Consider the following 26,390-nt stretch of genomic DNA (forward strand, 5'->3'; position numbering starts at 1 on the left):
GGCGAAAAAGCTGCACAGGATAAGATAGATGAGCTTGTCAAAATTGAATTACAGGTCCAGGTCTGGATAATACGGCATCTACATACATGGACATAGAATATTGGATATTACAGGCCCTACCTTTTAAAGCAGGCTCAGCAAGGTGACCTAGGCGTCCCTCTCCCCAGCAACATTTTCCAGTTCCTCCTGGGGGATTCCGAGGCATTCCCAGGCTAGACAGATATATAATCCCTCCAGCAAGCTCTGGGTCTGCCCCGGATCTCCGAGCTCCTTACCCTATCTCTAAGGCTGAGCCCAGACACCCTCCGAAGGAAACTCATTTCAGCCGCTTGTATCTGCGATCTCATTCTTTCAGTCACTATCCAAAGCTCATGACCATAGGAAAGTGTTGGAACGTAGATCGACTGGTAAATCGAAAGCTTTGCCTTCAGACTCAGCTCACTCTTCACCATAACGGTCCAGTACAACGCCCGCATTATTGCTGATGCCTGTCAATCTCACGATCCATTTTACCCTCACTCGTGAACAAGACCCTGAGCTACTTAAACTTGATGCTAAACGCTTGAGGCAGAGACTCGCCCCCCACCCGGAGGGGGGCAATCCACCGTTTTCTGGCAGAGAACAATGGCCTCAGACTTGGAGGTGCTGACTCTCATCCCAACCCCGTCACACTCGGCTGCAAACCACCCCAATGCCTGCTGGAGGTCCCAGCTTGATGAAGCCAACAGGACAACATCATCCCCAAACTGAAAACCCTCCTCCCCACGGCTGCGCCTTGAGATCCTGTCCATGAAAATCACAAACAGAATCAGTGACAAGGGACAAACCTGGCGGAGGCCAACATGCACCGGGAACGTGTTTGACTTTGTGTCCCAGACCTCCACGCATTCATTGAACCACTAAAGCTGCAGCCCTTCTGGCCACTTGGTACCTGTTTGTTGCCTCTGGAGACCCCTGGGCTAACCAAGCCCAAAAGGCCTCCTTCTTCAGCCTGACAGCTTCCCTCACCGTCGGTGTCCCCCAAACGGGTTCTAAGGTTGCCGCCACGACAGGCACCGACAGCCTTCTGGCCACAACTCCTTGTAGCCGCTTCCACAATGGAGGCTTTGAACACACCCTATTTGGATTCAATGTCCCCAACCTCCCCTGGGATGCAAGAGAAATTCTTCCGGAGGTGGGAGTTGAAGACCTCGTGGACAGGGGCCTCAACAAGACGTTCCCAGCTCACCCTCACTATATGTTTAGGTTTAACAGGTCTGTCCGGCAGCCTCCCCCACCATCTGATCCAACTCACCACCAGGTGGTGATCATTTGACAGCTCTGCTCTTCTCTTCACCCGTGTGTCCAAAACATACGGCTGCAGGTCTGATGACATGACCACAAAGTCGATCATTGATCTATGGCCTAGGGTGCTCTGGTACCAGGTACGCTTATTAACAACTCTATGTTCGAACATGGTGTTTGTTATGGCCAACCCATGACGAGCACAGAAGTCCAATAACAAGACACCACTCGAGTTCAGATCAGGCAGGCCTGCCAATCACCCCCCTCCAGGTTTCTCCATCATTGCCCACATGAGCGTTAAAGTCCCCCAGTAGAACTATGGAGTCCCCTTCCAGGACCCCGCCCAGTAGGCAACTTCAACTTTCTTACTGATGAAAGAAGTAGTATTTAAAAAAAGACATTTCTCCCGACTGTTCTGGTGCAAAGCTAACAGAACCTCACATTGTATTTGAGAGATTTTTAAATTAAATCATTCTCATTTCAAATAGATGAACAAAATATACTGAAAATAAAGAACTTTAAGGCCGCGTGTCCACGTAGTGCCTTTTTCTGAGCACAGCTTCTTTTTTCAATTGTTCCCAAAGAGGACAGAGCGTATGCGGCTGCTGGTAAGTGCTTTTATCGCCCCACCCATTGTAAGCTTGTTGATAATGGACACGAGGCCTAACTTTGCTTAAATGTGCAAATCAGTTTGATGGGAATGTCTACTCTGACATGTTAACTGCTTCAATTTTTTCTCATGCTTTGTTGTGGGTGATGAACGACCTGATGGATCCGCCACATTGACTGTGGTCCAATCCATTTAGGCTTGATCAGTCATGGTGTTGTGAAGGCAGCGCGCAATGACGCAAAAAATATATATAATTCCCCTCAAATGTATTAAAGCTAAAGTAACCCGTCTGTTTTAATAATTTAAGGAGTATAAAGTACAGAAACCTGTATTGAAATATAAGAGTCAAAAGTGAAAAGTTGCCCCAAAAAATCTTATCTAAAGTACAGAAACATAAAAAAGAGTCTCCAGTCTGCAGTGTCTTCAGAAGATCAGACAGGAGCTTCACATCCGAATCCTGTATATTGTTGTAAATCAGCTCCAGCTCTCTCAGATGGGAGAGGTTGGACTTCAGAGCTGAGCCCAGAGAAGCACAGCTCATGTCTGACAAAAAGGAGCCACACAAACTGAATAAAGAAGAAATAATGCAAATCTTTGCCGATTTCATTATCATTCAATGTCTAATTAACTCTTGAGAGCTAAGGAAGATTTAGAGAGTAGAGGTAAAGAAAATGGAAACTCTTAAACACTTAAACCTGACATGATGTAGGTTTAACATTTTAAAATACAATAGTGACAAAGAGCTCTTATTTACATCAACTACAACATGCTGCTACTTCAATAAGGTTTTAGTGACTTCACCTCTTAAACTCTGCCATTTCCACCAGTGGACCAGACTCGTGACCCAGAAGCTTTTGAAATTCATCAAAATATATTGTTGAAAAATGTGGAATAAAAACACAAAATGTACTGAATTGTTTTTCCTTGTTAAAGGAAAAGTTCAGTATTTTTCAGTATTTTTTTTACAAATTTGTGTGTCAAAATGAGCTAGCTGCGATACGGCCGCAATGGCTGCAACATAATTCACCATGGCAATTGCGAAGGATCAAAGTACGCTTGTTTTGCCACTGTCAGGCTCAGATTGTTACCCCAGGTGTCCGACAACATTACAGAAATGATCCCTACAAAGATCGGTTTCTGACCTCAGAGTCTCCAGTCTACAGTTTGGACTCTGCAGACCCTCAGACAGCCTGCAGCTTCTTGAGACTCAGGTCCAGCTCTGTCAGGTCAGAGGGGTTTGACATCAGAGCTGAGGCCAACATTTCAAAATGAGTCTCCGAGATTTCACAGCCAGAAAATCTGTCATGACATAAATATTAAAAAATATTTAATTTAAAAATAAGTTTGACATACAATATATTGTTTTAAAGATCTGCTTTTCAAATTAGTGATTCAACTGATCTTACCCACTAAAACCAGGCATGTGTGCACACACTCCAAGGTAAAAAAAACTCTACAATATTTAAAATGCACGATATATAACCTAGGAGTGCGTGAAACAGCAGCATTAAACACTATCGTCCCTATTTAGACGGCGGAAGGCGCACAGTCTAAAGCGCATGTCGCTTAGGGCGTCTGACGCACTTTTGCTTGTTAGACGGCACACAATCTGGGAACAAACTGAGGCGCAAGGCGCAAAGAGGTTGGCTTAAGTCCCTGGATTATTCATAGGTGTGTTTTCGGCATAACATGACTCAAACCAGAGTGTCAGCTCTCATTCCCTTTAAGAGCCCGGTGTGCCTGCAGGCAGGCATGTTGCTATTTACACGGCGGATTCCAGGCATTCTTCTTATATAAACCGGACTCAGAACGGCATATTCAACTCATTTCTTCCCACTGTGTCCTTGAACACGCAGAAAAAAACACAGGTCACTGTACGATACATGTCAAATCACAGATTGATGTTAAAGCCACTGAAGCGATCCCACTGCAGCAGAAACGAAGATGAAAAGAGGCACGCTGTGTACATTTACGCACGAGGCACAGCATTAATGATTTAAATCTCCAGAAGGACATGATCTTATGTTTATTAAAGTTCTGTGTGCTGACCATCAAAGAAAGGTCGGCTTTAAATGTTTATTTACTTATTGTTGCTGCTGGATCACATGGCTGTGTTCTCGTGCGTAGAGACTGGACAGTGTTTTAATATCTGTGGGCACAATTGTCGGTGCCACCGGTAGTTATGTCTGGGGATTATAATTAATTTACCTCCTAGTTGCGTGTGTATGAGTGTGTCTCGGTTTCTGCTATATCAGCGCGCAGTTTGGAGAGCTTTGTGTCGGTCTCAGTAGTTTTTGACCCGTGCACGGCTGGAGCAGGAATCTCCCTGAGGTGAGGTGAAGCAGGTGTGTGTGGAGGAGAGCTTGTCCAGATCTTCCAGCACTTCTCAGCAGATCGGTAACAAACTGAAAGCAGCATCATGATTTAAGGAGACGAGGGGAAACCGAAGCTTGCAGTCTGTCCCTTAAGCAACGTTTTTTCACTGTATCTGCAAACACACCGCTTTTTCCTTATTAGTAGAAGCGCTGTGCCTCCCCGTGTGAGTGACAAGCAGACTTGTGCTGTGAACTCTCCGATGTATGTCCGTAATGCGCCCTCTAAATAGCGGAGACAGACCGCGCCATAGACTTTAGACTGTAGACCAGGTTTTTGTTGGTCTAAGGCGCAGTCGCTTTCTGCGTCCTCTAGATAGCAACACGCCACCCGTTTGCCTGACCACACCTCATATCAAAACCAACACGCCCATGGGCGCTAACGGTGGCGCAAGATGACTCGCTTTTTACACAACGTGGGCACTGGGGGTGAAAATGACGACTGCGTCGGGGATAGGGCCCATAGTCTTCTGTCCTCTGTTGTGTCTTTTGTTTTGAAAAGTAACGTCTTTGTTTGAGCATCCCGCACGTATTCACATTGATGATTCTCTTTCAGCACAGTTTCTTCCTATAGGTCTAACTGTAGCTTCAGAGTATGAACAGTGAATATGATAGGCAGCAAACCAGATTTAACATTTGTAGAATTTTTTTTTGTTAAATTATTAATTTTATATTTTATTATTAATTATCAATCAATCAATCATTCAATCATTCAATCATCACACTTTACAGAAAGAGCAGGTCTAGACCGACTCTTTGTTAAGTTATTCAAAGAGAGGCCCAACATCAATCCACCATGAACTTTATGCAAGGTTTTACATGAGGGCACTTGGTCACTGACATAAAAATAAATTAAAGGATTTTACATCAGATTTGTGTTTGAATAGTAAAACACACATATACTCCCAGGACTACATTCGATTATGTCCATTACCCACACATTAGACTCTAAGACCTTTGTGACCTCTGTTCATCTCAGAGCTGAAGTCAGGGTAGCTGTCGTAATGGACCGACAGTTCCAGCACACAGCCACATGTATTGGCCACAGGTCTTCTCTGGAAACCTTGAATCTGGGTAAAGTAAATAGTAAAAGATCTGACCCTGTGCAGAATCTGAGGAACAAACACAGATGTTGCATATCAGCATTCCTCAAGTATGTGGTTAGGTACTTCTGAATGTCCTTTTGGTGGACATTCATTGTCTCTGGGAAGGTGAGGGTCTTCGCAACCTTTCTCACAGTTGGTTGCAGGGTTTCGTATACTGCTGTGAGGTCCTGAAGGCTGTCCCTGGCAGTGCTGAGTATTTTTGCCCATTGTTCAATGACATAGGCAGGCTCCTGGACAAGCGTTTTCTGGGCTATCTCCTGGAGGATTTCGTGGACATTGCTGGCAGTTGGTATCCCTCTGCCGCTCTGGTTATTTAGGATCTCAATTAATTCTTCTTGATCAATGCTTAAAATCTAAACGCCATGATTGTAACACTGCAAGGTCAGATTCAGGCGTGTATTTGAGGAAATTCTCCACAACATCACTCTTCATATATCCCAAGGCAGCTTGCTCTAATATGAAAGGCGCGATTTTCTCAGGAATATATTTCTCCCTCGTCCATCCAAAAGCAATTATTCGGCCTACACTCTCCCACTGCTTCTGTCCATAATCATGCCTTAAGAAAGGCACTTTAAAAGTATTTCCTGTTGTGCACTGGTCATAGAACTCCTTCCAATATTCTGAGAGACAATCCCTCATAACTCCTCCATCATCATACGCCTTCTCAGGTGTTCCATCTGGCAGAACAAGTTGGATTTTGATGTCAGCCTCTTGAAGTCCATCATCACAGAAATGCGCTGTCAACTCTGGTAGTACCTGCCCTCTGTGTACAACCAATATTTTCTTCACTCTCTCACTGGTTGGCACAGTTTCTGGTGAAACAGGCAGTGTATCATCCAAATTCTGTGGCTCATTTTCAGAAAAGTCTCCTATAAAAAAAATGTTGCTGCTGTCAAGAACTTGTAAGTTCCCACCCTCTGTGGAATATAGTGAAATGTCAAAATTGTCATCACTAGTGCTTCTGAGAAATATCACTTCAGGGCTGACTGTTTCAATGGTAGTGGATGGCAGCGCTGTGGCAACACTGAGAGAAGAAGTGGAAGACTGAGGGCTCTCTTGTCTCTCTAAAGAAGGAGCCCGACCTGTGCTGTGACTGTGTGGACTCTCAATTTTTTCCTCCGTGTGGTCAAATAAAACCTAAGAAGGGCGAGTTTTGTGTCAGTGTACAATTGTCCAACAGTGGTTACATCATCAATAGTCACCTCTTGAAAGTCTTTGAGATCTACTTGAGCTGCCTTCTCCTGCATCATAAGGTTTTCTTTTGGCCAGTTTTGTTTTCAGGCGTGTTCATGGGGCTGTCATCTTTCCACTTACAAAATCCTAACACTGCAAGGCGATCACCATATGATGGCAAATAACTCTTTAAGTCCTCATCTGTCATCAGCAGTATTGCACTGGCATCAATCTAAAACAAAAAGCAATCCTGATTAGATAACCTAATCTATGTTGATAACATTTGCTTATCTTAAACTAAAAAGCAATACATCATTTATTAAGAATAATAAAAAGTCTCTGATTCCTGAATATCGGAGCCTTGAACACTTGATCATGTTTGTCTACTGTATCCTGTTTGTAAATGCTTGTCTTCCTTCCACTCTGCAAAACAAATCAACCTATGGGTACAATATAAAGTAACCTAACCTAACAGATGTTTGACTGAAATATTCTGCTATTGCTGTTAAGTACCTTCTCATGCTCCAGGGTCTCTATTGTTTCCTCTGGAACATTTCTCTTTCTTAAGAAGTCACTAAGGCCATTCATCCTGTGAACATGCATTACAAGAATAAGAAAAATAAATGGAGACAATCATCATACATTCATCACATACACAAAAATAGAGTCTTGGGCTACCAATAACTTATACTTTTTTAAGGGATGAGGATAACTTTGCATTTGGACTTTAATACTGATATTCCAGTCAATCCTATATGAAATGCTCTTTTTTCTTTATCTGTGACACCACATCAGTAATGCTCTGTTCTGCAATGTATCACTGCATGTTTTCATGGATTTAAAGGCATTGAAACATACAGGTTATATACTGTAGGCCTATGTTATATAAACAGCAAGTCACTACCTATTGTTTTATTATTTCAGAAGCTAAATAATAATAGCATTAATAATAATAATAATAATAATAATAATAATAATAAATTAAATTCTGTATCCCCTGGAAAGTTGACTCTCACCTGGCAAGTTAATAGCCACAGTTTTAGTTTCGCTACTTTAATGTCCTACGATACTTGCAGCGGTAACACAACTGCACAGCAGTGACACACAATAAAGAAATCACGTGGAAAGTTCTCGCTGTTTGACATGGGCCTGAGTAAAAAGCTATTATACTAGCGTACGGAAGGGGTAGAGGCAGAGTGTTATGTCCAAATGTCCACAGTAAGCGGCTCTCTCTGGAGCCAAAAAATATATATTTAACATGTGCCAACTGTTTCATGAGCCGCGCGTGTCTCGCCACTCCGCGATCATTGTAGCTATTTTTGCCTGACGGGCTTGCACACGTGGGGTCGCAGCACCCCCAGCAGCCTTGCTTCCCTATGCCTACAATACTTTACACTTTGAATTTCAATAAGTTGATAAATAATAAAGTAGGCTAACAGCTAACGTTAAACATGAATCTGGCAGAGTAATAAGACTGGTCATCCACATGCTATTACTGTAGGCTAATGTTATTCTGGACGTAGTCTATCGTGTGTAACAACAAAATCAACATTTCATTACTACATTTTGTCATTTGTACAGGTAGATTCACAATACCTTTAAGAAACACTTTCGCTTTTGTTGAGAGCACAACAATACAGGGATGGCTTGCTTCATCCACCTACAGGATCACCTCTTTTCTGATGAAAGTGACAGAAAGCAAGCTAGTGCATATGACTTCCTTGTGGTCGGTCTAAGTCAAACTATTGAGATACTAAGTCAAAATAATGAGATACTAAGTCAAATTATTGAGAAAATAATTCAAAAAATTGAGAAAATAATTCAAAATATTGAGATACTAAGTCATAATATTGAGAAAGTATGTCAATATAATGACTTACGGGACGTTTTTTTCCCATCCAAGTGGCAGAAACGGGCTTCCATACATATCTTATTTCAATACAGAGTTATAGATACAGCAGTGGCAGCGCGCACAACTCCAAAAATAGGTAACAAAGTATCGTTTCGGGTGCACGGCCTCAAAAAGGGTCTTCCATATAGCCAGCTGTTTAGAGCAAAGAGAATCTGTAGCACTGATCATGTCTTTCAAGAACAAGCTACTCATATGTGTAATCGTTTCAGAGATAGAGGCTACAATAACCATGTGGTTGGCAACAGTTTAGAGAAAGTAACAAATATAGACAGAAAAAGTTTATTAACCACTAAACCTCTCTCAAAGAGGGATTCAAAATTGGTTATGGCCACCACCTTTTCTCCACTGTCACAGGATATTAAGAATTTGGTCATTAAACACTGGCACATCTTATCCAGTGACCCAGTAGCAGGCCATTCCTTTAAAGATCTGCCTATTTTTGCTAACAAACGTGCCAAGAATCTTAGAGACACTTTAGTCGAGGCTGACTGCTATAATCCTCCCAAACATTTTCTTTCTAATCCACCAGGGAGTAATTTTCCGTGTTCTAACTGTGCCCAATGTAGTGCCATGATTAGAGGTGACGTCTTTCTCCATCCTCATACCGGTAAGGAATTTAATATCAAGAACACAATCTCATGTAAAACTAAATATGTGGTTTGCCTCTTAAAATGCCCCTGTGGGCTAGCCTATGTAGGTAAAACTAAACGTGAGCTAAAAACAAGGATTTCTGAACATAAAAGCAACATAAGAAACAAAGATGAAAAATCTCCTGTGGCCAGACATTTCAATGCAGCAGGCCATGATGTCTGTTCTCTCAAATTTCAGGGCATTGAAAAGGTTCATTCTTTGAAAAGAGGTGGAGATCTGGACAGGTTTTTATTGCAGAGGGAAGCTTTTTGGATTCATTCTTTACAAACTGAGATGATTTAGGTATGTATGTGTGTATATATCTATATTTCTATACATGAATTTAAGATAGGATTAGCCACTTTCTATATTTTTATATTTTGCTGCAGGGTAGTTTCCCTATGTAACCATATTTATTCTATGTATTCTATGTCTGTACATGTTGGATGGTTCTGTACCTTGTGCAGGACTTTGCACTTTTCGGCAGGGACATGCAGCTCTTAATTTAATCATGTATAACAATTACTTTATGCTACTTGTCCTTGTTAATATCTATCATTATACGCACTGTGTTATATGCATAGTGTGACTAAATTATTCTATGTAAATGGGCTGTTGAAACCCCCTATCTTATAACTGACTGTCTGAAGTGGCAAAGAAATTATGGTTTATATTTTCTGCTATGTATTTGTTTTAGAAAGGGATTTGTCCATGTGATTTGCAGTAAGTGGAATGTTGTGTTGGTATGGACACACTTCCTGCGTTCCCTTCTTCCTTCCTGCGGGGCGGACCTCTCACTCATCTAATCTCACCTGGGCATATATACCAATTCCTTTGTTCTCCTTTGTATGCTGAAGACGGCATAGAGCCGAAACGCGTTCATCTGTGACCCACATTAAAGTCAGTTCTACTTGATCCTGTGAGTGCCGGAGCTTTCTGTTTTTTCTGAATACAGAGTTGTAGGCATATAAATATTGAGTGTGCACATGTGACACCTTGCCCCATCAGCGAGTAAGTTGTCACACTACATGGGGTAGGATGTCACACTAGATTTTTCAACAAAAAAAAAAGAACCAATTCATTGTTGGGTTATTTTTTTTACTTCAAACTCAAAATTAAATTCAGCTGCAGAAAAAAAGATTGATCAATTCAAACATTGAACTTAAATCAATCCTGGGACATGACCGTGACCCAAGTCTATCTTGGACGGCTGTTTGCAAATGGCTCCATACAAACAACGCAAAGGCACTCATCTTCACTGGATGAAGATGCATCTGGAGTCTTTCCTTTTATAACTGCCTTCTTTGGTTCTTTGGTGTTTTAGATTTGTTTTTAGATATATTATAGATTTGGTTCCCCCACATTTCTGTTGGAATAGATTCTTCTTCTCTTTACCTTGTGCCTGCCTTTTACTTTTTTACCTTGTAAAAAGGTAAAAGGCAGGCACAGGCAAGGCAGGCAAAAAGTGCCTCCTTCACTGGTGTAATATATAATTCCTGACCATCTCATCTCCTTTCCTTCCTTCCTTTCTTTAAAAACACATTCACAAAATTCAAAATTACATATGACAACAGTTGACAAACAGACTCTCTGTCTATGTATACTGGCAACTTGTCCTAGTGATTTTTGGGGCAAGTTGTCACTTGTGATAACTTGCCCCAAAATCACTGAGACAAGTTACCCCAAACCACCATGTTGGCTATTGTTTGCTATATCTTAAAGCTAGCCTAAAGCAGGTCATTAGCAAAAGTATAACAAGACACTTCATGCTCTCCTCTCCCAAGTACAAATATATAATTGTGAAGATTTTTAACTAGAAGAAGATTTAAAAAAATGTCAGGTTCAATTTTTTTACTTTAGAATGTGAAAAATGGTAAATCATTCCTCACCTCATTTAATAGTGTGCTTTGCTTGTCAAAGAAAGGATATGACATCAGACCAAGTAGATGCACAGAACTAGTATTGAACTTTTAAGTAGCGCCCTCTTGAGGTTGAAAATATTAACAACGTGACAACTTTCCCGTGTGACAAGATGCCCCGGTCTCCCCTACCAAACCTAGTGATCTGGACAAGGAGCTAATAATATGCTGCCTGCTAACCTGTATGACCGTTTGTTTTTTTCCTGTGCCAGCCAGACGGTATTGTCAGTCTAAGCCAGTGATTCTCAAACTGTGGGGCGTGGAATGACAGGGGGGCGCGCCAACGTTTGGAAAATGTAGCAGGCGGAGCTATGTTTTGACGTCGGTCAACCCGGACTCATTTTCGGGTGGCACAGTACACAAACACGTTGCCCTCGCATATCTCAGTGATTTCTGTGAGAAGCACATGTAGACTTCCACACTCTAATTGTTCTCTTTTCTTCACTGTATTAAGTTTTAATTCCCAATCTACTTTAATCTGACCACTTTGCTTTGCTTCACTCCCTCAACACACCTGTACCTCTGCTCTCTGCACAGCTGCTTGCCCCGACCCCCTCTATCTGTCTGTCTCTCTGTCTGCTTTGTTGACTACCCTCATCCGCCCTCTGTTTAATTAAGTTACAAAAGTTAAATATTTTCTCTCGCAATTCAAAACAGCACGTGAGCTGCGTGTAAACGATGGACGTTATTAATGACGTAGCGATCAAAACGAGCGATCGATTGTTACCAAATGACGTGCACCTTTTTATAAGCTTTATAAACAGCGACAATCAATGCATTTACGGTAGGGACGTACGGAGATACACAATATGATTGTTTAGATAAGATTGCGTACCAGAACTGATTGTGAGCGGACAGAGCGTCCAATGTCGGACCCTCTTTTACCTGTTAGAACACTGTGAGGAGTAAACTGGTCCCGCTGTTGTTTATTTGGTTGCCACGACTTCACGTGTGATTGATGTCCTGTGACTCCTGTCACTGTTTCAGGGCCGCCACAGCAAAATGTATGTAGCGGAAACACTGTTTTTTTTAAGCACTGATTGAACTTTATTGTTATTGTTCGGAAAAAGTTATTGCACATTTTATTATATTTTATTTGAAAAAGTCTGATGAAGCAATTTAAATAGTTGAGTTTTTTTGCACAGCAAATTACTCAGAGAAAAGTGAAAAGAACAGTCACGATCTTGAATTTTTTTTGGGGGGGGGGGGCTCGAGAGGGGGCCTGGACATTTTTTTTTCTCCAAGGGGGGGCTTGACAGAAAAAGTTTGAGAACCACTGCCCTAGAGTGTCAATCAGAAAATATCAGGTCATTCTGGTGTGAATTTCTACGTAACAACAACAGAATGTAACAACCACAATAAATAATAATATTGTTTATCTATATAGCCCTTTTCAAAGCAGATATAACTAAGTGCTTAACAAAACAATAAAACCAAGATAAATTACGCAATAATAAAAACAATAAAACCAAGATAAATTGCGCAATAGTTGAAACAATTAAAGCAAGATAAATTAACTAATAATAACATTAACAATAAAAAACTGATTCTTGAGACATGGGACAAAACATGTCCAGCAGTTTTAACTGCTATTAGGTTTAAAAATAAAATGATTTGCAATTGTAGATGATATGAGGGATGAATAATAGAATGTATTCAACGCAAGTATTACCTTCAATTTCATTTAATCATTATTATATTAAACCAATGACACTTACTGTCTTCTCAATACATCTAAAACAGCGTATCCCCAGACGAGGGTTCAATCATTCATATGGAATAAATGGATGAAAATGGTTTTTTAATGGTTAAAAAGAGCTTGTTTCATTAAAAAGAACACTTAATAACATCTCATGTCAGGGCAAAGTTGTTTGTCAATGACACATTCATGATTTTTAAGGTTTCAAAGTTGTGTCCCCACTTTTTGTCAACACCGTCAGACATTTCCTTAAAATCTAATAAAATCAGGCAACATTAGGGATAGCTGTCACTCTGAAGGACCCCTTTCCACATTCAATCTCTGCAGAGTGCATTAATGACAGATAGGCTCTAGTAAGTTGTATAGTTTAAGAGTATTTTAAATTGTAATGTTAATATTTCATGTGTCACAACCATGATGTTTTTTAAATTTTTAGGTCATTATAGTCTCCTGAAGTTGCGTCCATCAGGTTTTTTTCTAAATTATATTATTAAAATTTAAATATTGTATTAGTTTATCTAATAATGTATAAATAATAAATACAACATTTTCAGCTTTTTATTGCTTTTGTGGGGTCAATCAGGGTTGGGTTAGGAACTTAAAGAACATAATGCATGATGAGGGTACATAGACACGCCTCTCTCGTAGGCTTTAGGAAAATATCAAAAATATGAAGTGTTCTTTTTTGTGTTTTAGTCCAGAATGGCTGGGTAACATCTGTCAATGGAGGAGTGCAGAACAGAGAGTATTAAAAAAATGGAGAGAGAAAATCAGTTCACAGCCAGAAAGAGGAATATCTAAGACAAGAGAGACAAAGATGGAAACAAGAGTTGAGGAAGGAAAAGTAAAGCAAATTAAGGAGAACAGAAAAATGAGAACAGGGGAAAAGGAGAAAGAATTGGAGGCATAACCAGAGAGAATCAAGAAAGCAAGGACAAGCTCAACCAACACCCCCAACACCACCAGATAGTCCATCATAGGGATACACAGTATTATCAGCACATTATCTGTATCTGCAGATAATGGCTTGAAAATGACCTATCGATATCAGCATATGTCATTTTTCTGCTGATAAAACAACACTTTAATTCTGCCTAAATGCTCGATGATTCCCTAAAAAAGCTTGACGTAATACTGACATTAACTTGGTGCGAGTGTGCGCGCCCACTGCCTGCACCACACCTCTTCCAGCAAGCATGAAGAAGGATGCAAGATGTCTGCAGTATGGCAGTTTTTATAGCCCATTAGTCTCATTTATTTAACACACTGAAAAAGAGATCACTATTTCAGTTGGCATTAATCACTGTACATTTGTACAATGCACTTAGTTTCACATGATCCTTCTAGACAGATCTCATTGTATGCAATTGTTCTTGCAGTGTTAAAATGTGCCCTAGCTGTGGCTGTTGTCAGGATTGTCTCAGGGAGAGCATGTCTAAGTTGTTTGAATATTACAGTTTTAGTTGAAGAAAATGTTACAATTAAATATGGCATTTTGTACATAACCACAAGTTAAAGTACTTTTCTTATATTGCCGAGTGAAATTGTGCATTTTAAAAAGCTGTGTATTATGTTATATCTGCATCTGCCAGTGGGCCACAACAATAAGAGTAGGCATGATATCAACTCCACTACAGGGGAGACTTGATGTTCTCTGCAATTAGGTGGAGAAAAAACAAATGTGCCTAATATATCATTATCGAAACTGGCAAATTGGCAAAAAGGGTTGGAAAATATTGGCATATCAGATATCGGCAAAGAATCCAATATCGTGCATCCCTAGTTCATCAGTTGACTTGAATAAGACCCCACCGACAAACAGACAGGCTGATGCAGGGAAAAGAGAGAGGGTCCTAACAAGGCAGAGACATTCTAGAGAAATGAAAAAACTACAGACCAAACCCAGGAAGGCCCAAAAAGAGAACAGCAAATTATGAAAGCAGACATGGTGCATAAAACAGAAAACACAAGAGCATACCATTGCCATAAAACCACCACAGAGAGAATGTTGCGTTTGAAAATACCAGCTCTTCTTCAGTAAAAACTCAGATTCCACAAAGTTCTAATGAAAGAATTCAACAAATTCAAAGAAATCAAATCAAATAATTCAAACTTAATGCTGAATTGATTGACTGAATGTATTTGATAGTTAAAATGACTACAAATTCAGGTTTTCGTCACCACCGTCAGATATGTGTCAACTCCGTCAGGTCTATGTTACCTCTGTCTGAGGCGTATTTTCATAATATTTATTAATGATATTTTAGATTTTTTGAAGAATTGTTGTTAATATGTGAAAATGTAATCTGTCTCCTAACATGAGAATATGTTTTGAAATCTTAAAAACATTTTGATTGCTGTTGAAGGTGAAGTTAAAATTCCATTACTCAGTCCAATAAAATAAAAAACAGACGAAAATCTTTATTACAAAAAAATATATAACATTGATAGTGTTGAATACACCTTCCGGTGATAGTTGGACACATCATAAGTGAAGAACCCGGGTCATAGGGTGTTTCGGGTTTTTAATCTTCATAAACCCTCGCCCGGGCGACCCTGCCGGGGATGATCAGTCCCCGGCTTGTGTCCAAGTGGCGCGTTGTTCCACGGATCCCCCCTATGGATCTACAGCCACCTTGAGGCCCTCTCTGCGGCCTCTAGGGTACTCTTGATGGCTCTCCTGGATTGCAGTCCTTTCACTCCAAGGAGTTTAAGGGTGTAGTGCAGTAGTGAATGGCTGGCGAAGCCTCTGCCCAGGTGATCTTACGGGATTCTTCATGCTCCCACCGAGTCCATGCTTGGGGCAGTTTTAATTTTCATTTGGCCCCCTTTAAGCCTTGATGAAAAATAAAAAAAATTAGTGATGGCAAGCCAAAAAGCCCATTTTGTGAAAAAAAAAGTTTCCCTTTAATCCTAATCTGAAGTCAGAGAAAGAAGTGCTCATTTTTGCATTTTAGAGGGCTTTAAGGGTATAAAACAATGTCCTGAACACCTTTGCAGCTTAATCCATGTTATAAAACAGACCATTGGAAAGCTTAAGATGTGTTATGAAGGCTTTATGTAGTAATAATGTTTAGGATGCATTATATTTGTCATGGTCTCCTACCTAGCCTGCAGGCTCTCTTCCCCTCCCCCTCCTGTCTGTGTGTCTGTGGGTAATTGCAGGAGTGGAAGCAGGTGTGCGGGAGCCAGGCTGTCAGCTGCAAACCATCACAAGCAGCCTGTGATAAAGATCCATTCCTGACTCCTCCAACCTGCCAGATCGTAGACTCTGTTTATGCAGTTAATCACCGTCAAGCCACTTGAAAGTATTCCTCTTTTTGCCAATATATTCCATACCCTAATTCATGTTTCCTGTCCCTGCAGTTTTCTCGTGCCGACTCCTGCATCTGTCTCCAGACCTCCTGCTGCCCTCCTTCTCTGCTCCTTCCCCTGGCTCCCTCTGTACTGGATCCCTGCTGCCCATACTCAGGCTACTGAATAAACTACATCCTTGCCCTACTCTCTGCCTCCAGCCTCTGCTTCTGCACTTGGGTTAACTAGTCAGCCGTAACAATTTTGTCATTTGTAGTGGCAGAGAAAATATTCACTGTAAAATGCAATACTATTAAATAAAACCAATGCCATCTTCTGTACTTCAGTTAGTCTGAGAGATAACCAGTAAGACTACCTGTGAACTCAGACCACAAGAACCATGAAACAAGTCTGCTCAAGCGTTTAAAAGGATTACTCAGCAAAGCTTGCTTCATTCACAGATGAACCAAATTCTTTGACAGTGAAACAATATTTTATTAAAACTCACCCTACCTCCACATCCTTTTTCTTCTTCTGCCCTGTCGACTCAAAATGGAGTCTGAGCTCTGATAGACACAACACTTTCAGTTTTATCGTTTTACTCCGTTTCGATATAATCCTATATCACCGGGTTTCTCCTCCCATGCGGTTTACTGGAAATGATGCGTTTACTATAAATGACGCGTTTACCTTTTAGCTCAGGTTTCTTCATGATCATCTGCCTATTCTTAGCTCAAATTAAAATAAATAAACTAAACCAAGCAAACTAGGTTAAGATTGCTCAACAAACTTAACATAGTTAGCTGGGTTTATCTACCTTGAGCAATGGTTGTGGTTTTCACTGTAAGCATTGTGCTAGAAAAGCGTCTTCGCAGAAATGTTGCGGCGGTTGTCTTTGTGATGCCACAAGAAGTTTCTTAATTTCAGGATCAACTATTGCTAATAACAAATTTAATCATGAATTCACTTTTAATCTGCTGACTTGGCCCCCCAACTGCTTTGTCGTTTGTCTTGTCTGTTTAGAAAAATGTCCCCTGATCACTTTGTTTCTGTAGCAACAATAAGGCTCATTGAATCACAGGCACAGTTGGGTTTGTGTAGGGATCATCAGTCCCACATGTATACTTCACATTTGTACATTCAGTTTTATTAAAAGCATCACTTAAATTCAGTGCATTTTGTATAATTTCCTATTCAGAATGTTGAAATAAGCTGCTAACCATTGTGTTACCTCTCCTCTTGCAGACTCAGCTACGATTGTGTTTATAAGATGCAAACAGCTTCCATGCCAGTAAACTGAAAGCTTGTATACAGATCCGAGAAAAAAAATAAACATAAAGGAGGAGTTCTTTGCATGGCTCTTCGAACTGGTCATAGTAACCCTGATGCTGCCCTCCATGTTGTAGGGACAGTAATTTGAGAAACTGACCGCATTGTATTCCACTTCATGGTTAATGTTACTTAAATAATTTGATGCAACGTATTAAATGATTGATTGTTGGCTCGTGTTGGCTTGTGTTTATAGTAGAGCTGCTGGACAATTCACATTTTTTATCATGATATGGATTATGATGAAGCTCAATGAACTCAATACGCAAAAGAACACAATGAATAAAAAAGAAGACATTTCATGTACAGACAACTCAAGGGAGACGTTGTCTTGCAGACACAGAAAGCATGCCCAACAGCAGAATGACAATTATAGCCAATGACTGTATACATAGATATCCATCTTGTGATGGTGTCATCATTTGGAGCCAGAGTCTGCGCAGTAGAAATTGCCGGGTGGAGCGGCTGAAGCCACTTCTGCTTACCAAAACGCACACTTAACTTACCAGGGAAAAAAAGGATCCTGCACGCCGGCGTATTTAACAGCAGAACAGCTTCTTTGTGTTGGTCTGAGGTTAACGTTCACATATATGGGAGCTTCAATGACTGTAGTGATTGATACACTTCACATTTCTGCATAGGATGTATCTAAGAAGCTCCACCTTATGAAGCTGATATCCTCTCCTGACTGTAAGCTCTGCTCTTCTGGGGAAAGAGGTTCCTTTCTGGAATTGCTCTGGGGTTGTGTATTTTTGGAAAAAAGTTTCTACAACTTTATCTGACCTACTTGATATTAGCATTCCACATTGTCCAAAGCTGCTCCTATTGAATGATCTGGATTATGATGAAGCTCAATGAACACATACGCAAAAGAACACAATGAATAAAAAATAAGACATTTCATGTACAGGCGACTCAAGGGAGACGTTGTCTTGCAGACTCAGAAAGCATGCCCAACAGTAGAATGACAATTATAGCCAATGACTGTATATATAGATGGACTATGCATCTCCATCTGCTCCCATTGTACCAAAGTGATGCCAAAATAGCCCCCATGACAGGGGCCGCCATCTTGTGATGGTGACATCATTTGGAGCCAGAGTCTGCACAGTAGAAATTGCCGGGTGGAGCGGCCGAAGCCACTTCTGCAAACTAAAACGCACACTTAACTTACCGGGGGGGAAAAAAGGATCCTCAGCTGTCATTCTACTGTGTATGTAAACTGAGGACCATAAATTAAGACAATTACATTTTATAACAGTCCTCCTGCTTTATTACAAACATGTTAAGTTATCCAAAATATTAAAATAACATGTGATTATATTTTTTATTAATTTGATCATCTATCTTTGAACACTATGCACGCCAACAAATATTTTTAAACCACACCAATTATTATTAACCAACCTGATTATGTAAATAGAATGACAAAATTGTTATCTTGGAGGCATTACGTATCTTTAGTATTTGAAAATTGACGTTTAATCGCATTTTAAAGAGAAAATATCACTGACTAGAGTTTACTTAGTACGTGGCTAAATATGGCTCCAAAAGTTTTTTGCAGCCCATTGGTCCGCCATCTTGTCAGCAGCCGTTGGTTAGGATCAGGGATACACCAGCTAGTTTGGGCTTTTCAGGCAGCTGGCAAATCACGGAGAAGGATTAATAGAATTGCAATTGATACAATTTAAACTTTAGTCTGTGAAGACTGCAGTCTGTGATTTCCCTCTGAAAAACAGCATCAGGAAAATACAGAGATGTGGACTTGAGACTTGGACTTGAGTCACTGTTTTGAGTTGCAACTTGACTTGACAAAAGATAAATTACTTGAGACTCGACTTGGATTTGCAAGTTAATGACTTGAGACTTGACTTGAGGCATGATGACTCGGATGACTTGCGTGTGTTCATAAGTTTGAGTGTTGTAAAATTCAATGATGTCAAGTTTCTGTCTAACTATCAAGTATGAATGCAGCGCAAACTGGGAGTCATGATTGGACGACTCAAAAAGCTCCCCAGTAATGAGCGCTGTTACCTCACAGCTAGAAGGTCACTGGTTCAAACCCCGGAGTTGGCATGTTCTCCTCAGGCATGCGTGGGTTCCCTCTGGGGTCTCCGGCTTCCTTCCACAGTCCAAAGACTTGCTCGTAAGGTTAATTGGTGACTCTAAATTGCCCATAGGGTGTGAGTGCGAAATGTTGTCTGTCAGTCCTGTGATTGACTGATGACCAGTCCAGGGTGTACCCCGCCCTTTGCCCAATGACAGCTGGGATAGGCTCCAACCCTGAACAGGATAAGCGGTATAGATAGATAATGGACTTTTTGAACAGGTTATAAATTGGCCAATAATATCATTATTAGACCTTGGCCGCGTTTCCCAGATTCGTTAAGAAGCTCTTACACGCTAAGAGCTTCTTAGGAGCGCTCTTAAGAGCGCTGTGAAAGAAGGACGTGTCGTTCTTAGCTTAAGAAGATCTTTCACTAAGAAGGAAATGTAAGATCAGCCTGACCCACTCTTAACAGCCTTCTTAGCGACCAAACGCTCACTGCAGCCGCGTCAGGGAAAGTTATATCTGACACTCAAAGGAATACTAAAACCATGCGTAATGATGAATGTGCGCCCACAGCTGCAGAACACTGACGCAAGAAAAATAATAGCATAAGAAGAAAAATAACGATATAAAAATAAAGAATTGCCCATGTGTTCCTGTAGCTACATAAATAAAATGAATCATCATTACTATCACTTATTACGTTTTCACACACATTCGGCATCTGCATATGAGTTTACATTAGCTATAAAAACATCAACAACCCTGTGGTATTTCACAGATATCAGGGAAACTGACAGGTGTAATTGAACTCGGCTGGAACCTCATCAAGAGAGGCTCCACCTGCTTGTCTATATAAAGGCGTTGCTGAAGTCCACGCGTGTGAGACACCATGGCTGCAATACAGCATATTCTCGCTGCTAACCAACAGCGTCGCCGTGCGCGAAGCCAGATGGTTTACATAAATGCCTATGTGCGTCAGCACTTCTCAATCAATCAATCAATCAATCAAATTTTATTTGTATAGCGCCAAATCATAACCAGGGTTATCTCGAGACACTTTACAGAAAGAGCAGGTCTAGACCGACTCTTTGTTAAGTTATTTAAAGAGAGGCCCAACATCAATCCACCATGAGTATCACTTAGCAATTCGGCACATTGGCAAGGAAAAACTTCCTTTTAACAGGCAGAAACCTCGAGCAGAACCAGACTCATGTTGAACAGCCATCTGCCTCGACTGGATGGGCCGAAAATGGGATAGAAGGAGATGCAGGATAGAGACAGGCAAAGAGAGCAACAACAACATATGTTCTTGTTACCACAACAACATATGTCCTTGTTACATGAACAACAACAGACACATACTTATGGTTACAATGCCAATAATAGTGGTAGACTAGGGTGAAGATTGGCTAAATAAATAAATAAATAAATTAGCGCGAGAAGCAGAGTAATGATAAAGGCTGAGGTAATCGTGATTGTAACAGTTGAAGTCAACAGGTCTACTATTAGCATTAGCAGCAACAATAATGATACTATGGGGAAGGCTGATGTTAGTAGTTGTTGCAGTCGAGCAGGTCCACAGCAGCAGGTGGTCTGCAGCAACGATCCTCAGGAACCTTCAAGACAAGGGAGCACAAGAACTCCCGGGAAGATATGTGGTTAGTAATGTTAATGGGACCAGAAGATACAGAGTTAATGAGCTGCATTAATATGAGAGAGAGAGAGAGAGAGAGAGAGAGAGAGTCAGAGAGAGTCAGAGAGAGAGAGAGAGAGAAGCTTGGTGTGTCAGATCCCCCCGGCAGTCTAAACCTATAACAGCATAACTATGGGCTAGTCCAAGCCTGAGCCAGCCCTAGCTATAAGCTTTATCAAAGAGGAAAGTTTTAAGTCTACTCTTAAAAGAAGAGAGGGTGTCTGCCTCCCAGACCTTGACTGGTAGATTGTTCCAGAGGAGGGGGGCCTGGTAATTGAAGGCTCTACCTCCAACACTACTCTTAGAGACTTTAGGTACCACAAGCAGGCCTGCATCCTGGGAGCGCAATGTTCTAGAGGGGTAATATGGCACTATGAGCTCTTTAAGATATGATGGTGCCTGACCATTAAGAGCTTTGTAAGTAAGAAGAAGGATTTTAAATTCTATTCTAGAGTTTTTAGTGACTTATTAGGGCAGCCTGATAGTAACGAGTTACAATAATCCAACCTGGAAGTAACGAATGCATGGACTAGTTTTTCTGCATTGTTTTGAGACAAGATGTGTCTGATTTTTGCTATGTTGCGAAGATGAAAGAAGGCTGTCCTTGATATTTGTTTTATGTGGGAGATGAAGGACATATCCTGATTAAATAGAACTCCCAGATTCCTAACAGTAGTGCTGGATGCCAGGCTGATGCCATCTAGGGCAGCTATATCATTAGAGAAAGATTCTCTAAGGTGTTTTGGGCCGAGCACAATAACTTCAGTTTTGTCTGAATTAAGTAGCAGAAAGTTTCTAGTCATCCAGATCTTTATGTCCTTAAGGCATGCTTCTAGTTTAGATAGCTGATTGGTTTCGTCTGGCTTCATAGATAAGTATAATTGAGTATCATCTGCATAACAATGAAAATGAATGGAGTGTTTCCTCATGATATTACCCAGAGGAAGCATATATAAGGTAAAAAGAATCGGTCCGAGCACAGAACCTTGTGGAACTCCATGACTAACTTTGGTTTGCATAGAGGACACATCATGAACATTAACAAACTGAGATCGATCTGATAGATAAGATTCAAACCAACTTAGTGCAGATCCTGTAATGCCAATTAAATGTTCTAATCTCTGTAACAGGATGTGATGGCACTAAGATCTAACAGGACGAGTACAGAGAGAAGTCCTCTGTCTGAAGCAGTAAGAGTAAGGAGATCATTTGAAACTCGCACAAGTGCTGTCTCAGTGCTATGGTGGACTCTAAATCCTGACTGAAAGTCCTCAAATAAACTGTTGTTATGAAGAAAGTCACATAATTGATTAGCGACTGCTTTCTCAAGGATCTTTGAGATAAAAGGAAGGTTAGATATAGGTCTATAGTTAGCTAAGGTGCCTGAATCTAGGGTAGGCTTTTTAAGAAGTGGCTTAATTACAGCTAGTTTAAAAGACTGGGGTACATAGCCCGTTGATTAAGACATATTGATCATATCTAGTAAAGAAGTGCAAATTGAGGGAAAGACTTCCTTAAGCAGCTTGGTTGGAATCGGGTCTAAAAGACAGGTTGATGGTTTAGATGAAGATATCAGAGAATTTAGCTCAGGAAGGTCAATTGGAGAAAAACAGTCAAGGTAAACATCAGGTTTTTGAGCAGTTTCCAAAGATACATCTGCACCAGTTAACGGCAGGAGGTTACACATTTTCTCTCTTATCTTTAGGATTTTGTCATTAAAGAAGCTCATGAAATCATCACTGCTGAGGCCTATAGGAATACTTGGCTCAGTGGAGCTGTGACTCTCTGTCAGCCTGGCTACAGTGCTGAAAAGGTAGCTGGGATTGTTTTTATGTTCTTCTATGAGGGAGGAGTAGTAGACACCTCAAGCATGCCGTAGGGCCTTCCTGTATTTATTAAGACTATTTTGCCAGAGTAAACGAGACTCTTCTGTTTTGGTGGATCGCCACATTCTTTCAAATTTACGCGACATTTGCTTCAAGTTACGAGTTTCTGAGTCATACCATGGAGCTAGCCTCTGTCGTTTAATAATCTTCTTTTTTAAGGGGGCAATCGAGTCTAGAGTACTTCTCAGCAAACCTGCAGTACTATCAACAAACTGATCAAGCTGAGAGGGACTAACATTAGCATAAGAGCTTTCTGTAGTAAACAGATGTGGTAAAGAATTAAAAGCAGCTGGAATTGTTTCCTTAAATTTAGCTACAGTCCTATCAGACAAACATCTTGTGAGTACATTTTTGTTAACTGGAGAGTAGTCGGTTAATAGGACATCGAATGTTACTAAATAGTGATCTGATAAAAGAGGATTTTGTGGGAAGACAATTAAGTTTTCGGTTTCAAGGCCATAAGCTAGAACAAGGTGGAGGGTGTGGTTAAAGCGGTGAGTAGGCTGGTTTACACTTTGAGTGAAACCAATAGAGTCCAAAAGGGACATAAATGCCATGCTAAGACTATCATTGTCAACATCTACATGAATATTGAAGTCCCCTACAATAATTATTTTATCTGAACTCAGGACTAAATCTGATAAAAACTCTGAGAATTCAGTTAGAAAATCAGAGTATGCGCCAGGAGGGCGGTATACTATCACAAATAAAACAAAATAAAAAGGCTGTAAAGTTTTCCAAGCTGGGTGTGAAAAACTCAGAACAAGGCTTTCAAAAGAGCTGAAACTAAGTTTTGGTCTAGGATTGATTAGAAGACTAGAAGTGAAGATAGCTGCCACTCCACCACCTCGACCAGTGTCTCGAGGAATATGAGTATTAAGATGAATGGGAGGAGTGGATTCATTTAAGCTGACATATTCTTCCTGACACAGCCAAGTCTCAGTTAAAGAGAGTAAATCAATATGATAATCTGATATCAGATCGTTCACTAATAGAGCTTTAGATGACAGGGATCTGATATTTAACAGACCACATTTAATTCTCATATTTTTTGGCATAACTTTGGTTGTTGTTTTAATTTTTATTAAATTTTTTTGATTTAGTCCTTTTTTATTTGAGTTTGAATTAACTGTAGTAAAAGGCCTGGGTTGGGGGGCAGACACAGTCTCTATAACATGAACATTGTGGCTGGGAAACTGCTCACAGGGAAGCTCAGAGGAGTGTGTAGGACTACAGCTCTGCCTCCTGGTCTCAACTCTGGTTTGTCAGGTTTTACGACTAACAAACTTAGCCATATTACGAGACAAAAGAGCTGCACCATCCAAAGTGGGATGAATGCCGTCTCTTCCGATAAGACCAGGCTTTCCCCAGAATGTCTGCCAGTTATCTATGAAGCCCACATCGTTTGCTGGGCACCACCTCGACAGCCAGCGGTTGAATGATGACATGCGGCTATACATGTCATCACTCGTCAGATTGGGCAGGGGTCCAGAGAAAACTACGGAGTCCGTTAAGTGGGGCCACTTCTCCCCACTTAATGTGCTGTCGGACCGGGCTGTCCAGTCCAAGTACCGGCTTCCCCGTGTGGAGATCCAACGCCTTGTCACGCTAGTGTCACCACACATCCAGAGGGCAACCCGCTGCAATTTTGCCCTCAGCCCGGAGGTGCAGCTCCTGGCCGCGCTGCTTTTTTACGCAGTGGGGAGCTTCCTGGAGGTGGTGGGGGACGGCACCGGCCTCAGCAAGGCATCGGTTTCACGGAGTGTGGCAGCCGTGACACCGATCCTCCTGCGCCATGCCCGGACACACATCAGAATGCCCACCACACGGGACGAGGTCCGCCAGGTCCACCGTGGATTTCATGCCATGGCTGGGATCCCCCGGGTGATTGGTGTCGTGGATGGCACACTGATCCCAATCCACAATCCCTCCCTGGTGGATCCGTGCTGGATTGGGAGGAAACATTACGCTGCCATCAACACTCAGGTGGCGGTGGACCACGATGGCCTCATCACAGACATCGTTGCCAGGTGGCCAGGAGGCACACACGACAGCTTCGTGTGGGCCAACTCAGCTGTGGGGCAGAAGGCTGGCAGAGGAGAGTTCGGCAGGAGAATCTTCCTCGGGGACAGTGGCTACCCTCTCCGGAGTTACCTCGTGACACCGATAACCAACCCAGCAACACCACAGGAGGAGAGGTTCAATGAGGCCCACACACACACCAGGACCCACATTGAACGGGTGTTTGGCAGGTGGAAGTCTCGTTACCGATGTATCCATCGTTCGTCGGGGGGGCTGCGCTTGTCACCTGTGAAATGTTGCCGCGTGATTGTTGTCACAGCCATGCTGCACAACATAGCAGTGCGCGTTGGAGCAGATGAGCCGCCTCCTGTGGATGAAGATGGGGAAACATCGGAAGACGAAGCCCCCAACCCCGCCCCCCGCGAATCCCGAGCAGCACTCCACCAAGCTGGTGTCCAGACCAGAGAGGAGCTTGTGAATCTCTTTTGATGTCTATCAGCCCCTACCCCGTCACCACCAGTAACCAAGCACTGATATCAGCACCACCCTACTCCCAACATTAAACCCACTACCATCACACAACCCATATCAACTATCATGTATAGGGCTTGAAAGCTAGGAAATGACGCAAAATGATCCACACAACACATGGTTGAAAAGGAAAAGTAGTTTATTAAAAAAAACAAAGAGAAACAAAAAGCAGTGGCACCGCTGTCGTTACTGGGCGTCTGCATCTGCATCACCTGCAATGAAGGGAGATTGATTAGTGAAATTGAACGGCCGCTCTGCTCCCAGATGGCTCCTCCTCCTCCTCCTCCTCCTCCTCCTCCTCCTCCTCCTCCTCGCCCTTGCTGTTTTCTGAGAGGCCCTCGTCCCCCAGAAGATCGATGCCCCCACTAATGCCTTCAGAGGCCGTCTTTCCAATTATGGAAAGGACTTTTTCCTCGTCCGGAGTGAGGGTTGTAGCACCAGGTGCGCCATCACCCGTGCCCATGCTCTCTCGCCTCACCTTTGCACTTTTTTTTGGGTTTGGCTTTGGAACTCCTGCCACTTCTTTCTTACAGCACCCCAGTCTCGCAGGCCACAGGGACTAGAGGGGGACATCTTTTGGGCTATGGCCTGCCAAATTCGGTTCTTTAATGCGATGTTTTTTTTGCCCTTTGTTCCCCCAAATAACACATCACGGTGCTGCCAGACCTCGTCCACTAATACGGCCATCTCCTCTGCGGTAAACGAGGGTGACCTCTTGTTTCGTTTGCTGGCTGCTTTTTCCATTCTCACATGTGTGTGCCTAGCCACAGGGGGGTATATATGCGTTAATGGGCTTGATTACTACTTGGATACACCTGTTAGCTGTGATCACACACACACACGCGCGCGTAGCCTAATTGCACCTGTGTGTGGGGAC

The 26,390-nt window shown here is 41.8% G+C and overlaps 1 pseudogene; it reads right to left on the reverse strand.

Annotated features, from left to right (window-relative positions):
* Positions 1-2,272: 2,272 nt before the first annotated feature.
* LOC138609697 (ribonuclease inhibitor-like) overlaps positions 2,273-26,390 on the reverse strand; it is a 38,579-nt pseudogene continuing 14,461 nt past the window's right edge.

The sequence above is a fragment of the Semicossyphus pulcher genome, unplaced genomic scaffold (assembly GCF_022749685.1).
Source record: "Semicossyphus pulcher isolate SPU_LCO1_2020_fin unplaced genomic scaffold, fSemPul1.0.p SCAF_6, whole genome shotgun sequence".
Lineage (NCBI taxonomy): Eukaryota > Metazoa > Chordata > Actinopteri > Labriformes > Labridae > Semicossyphus > Semicossyphus pulcher.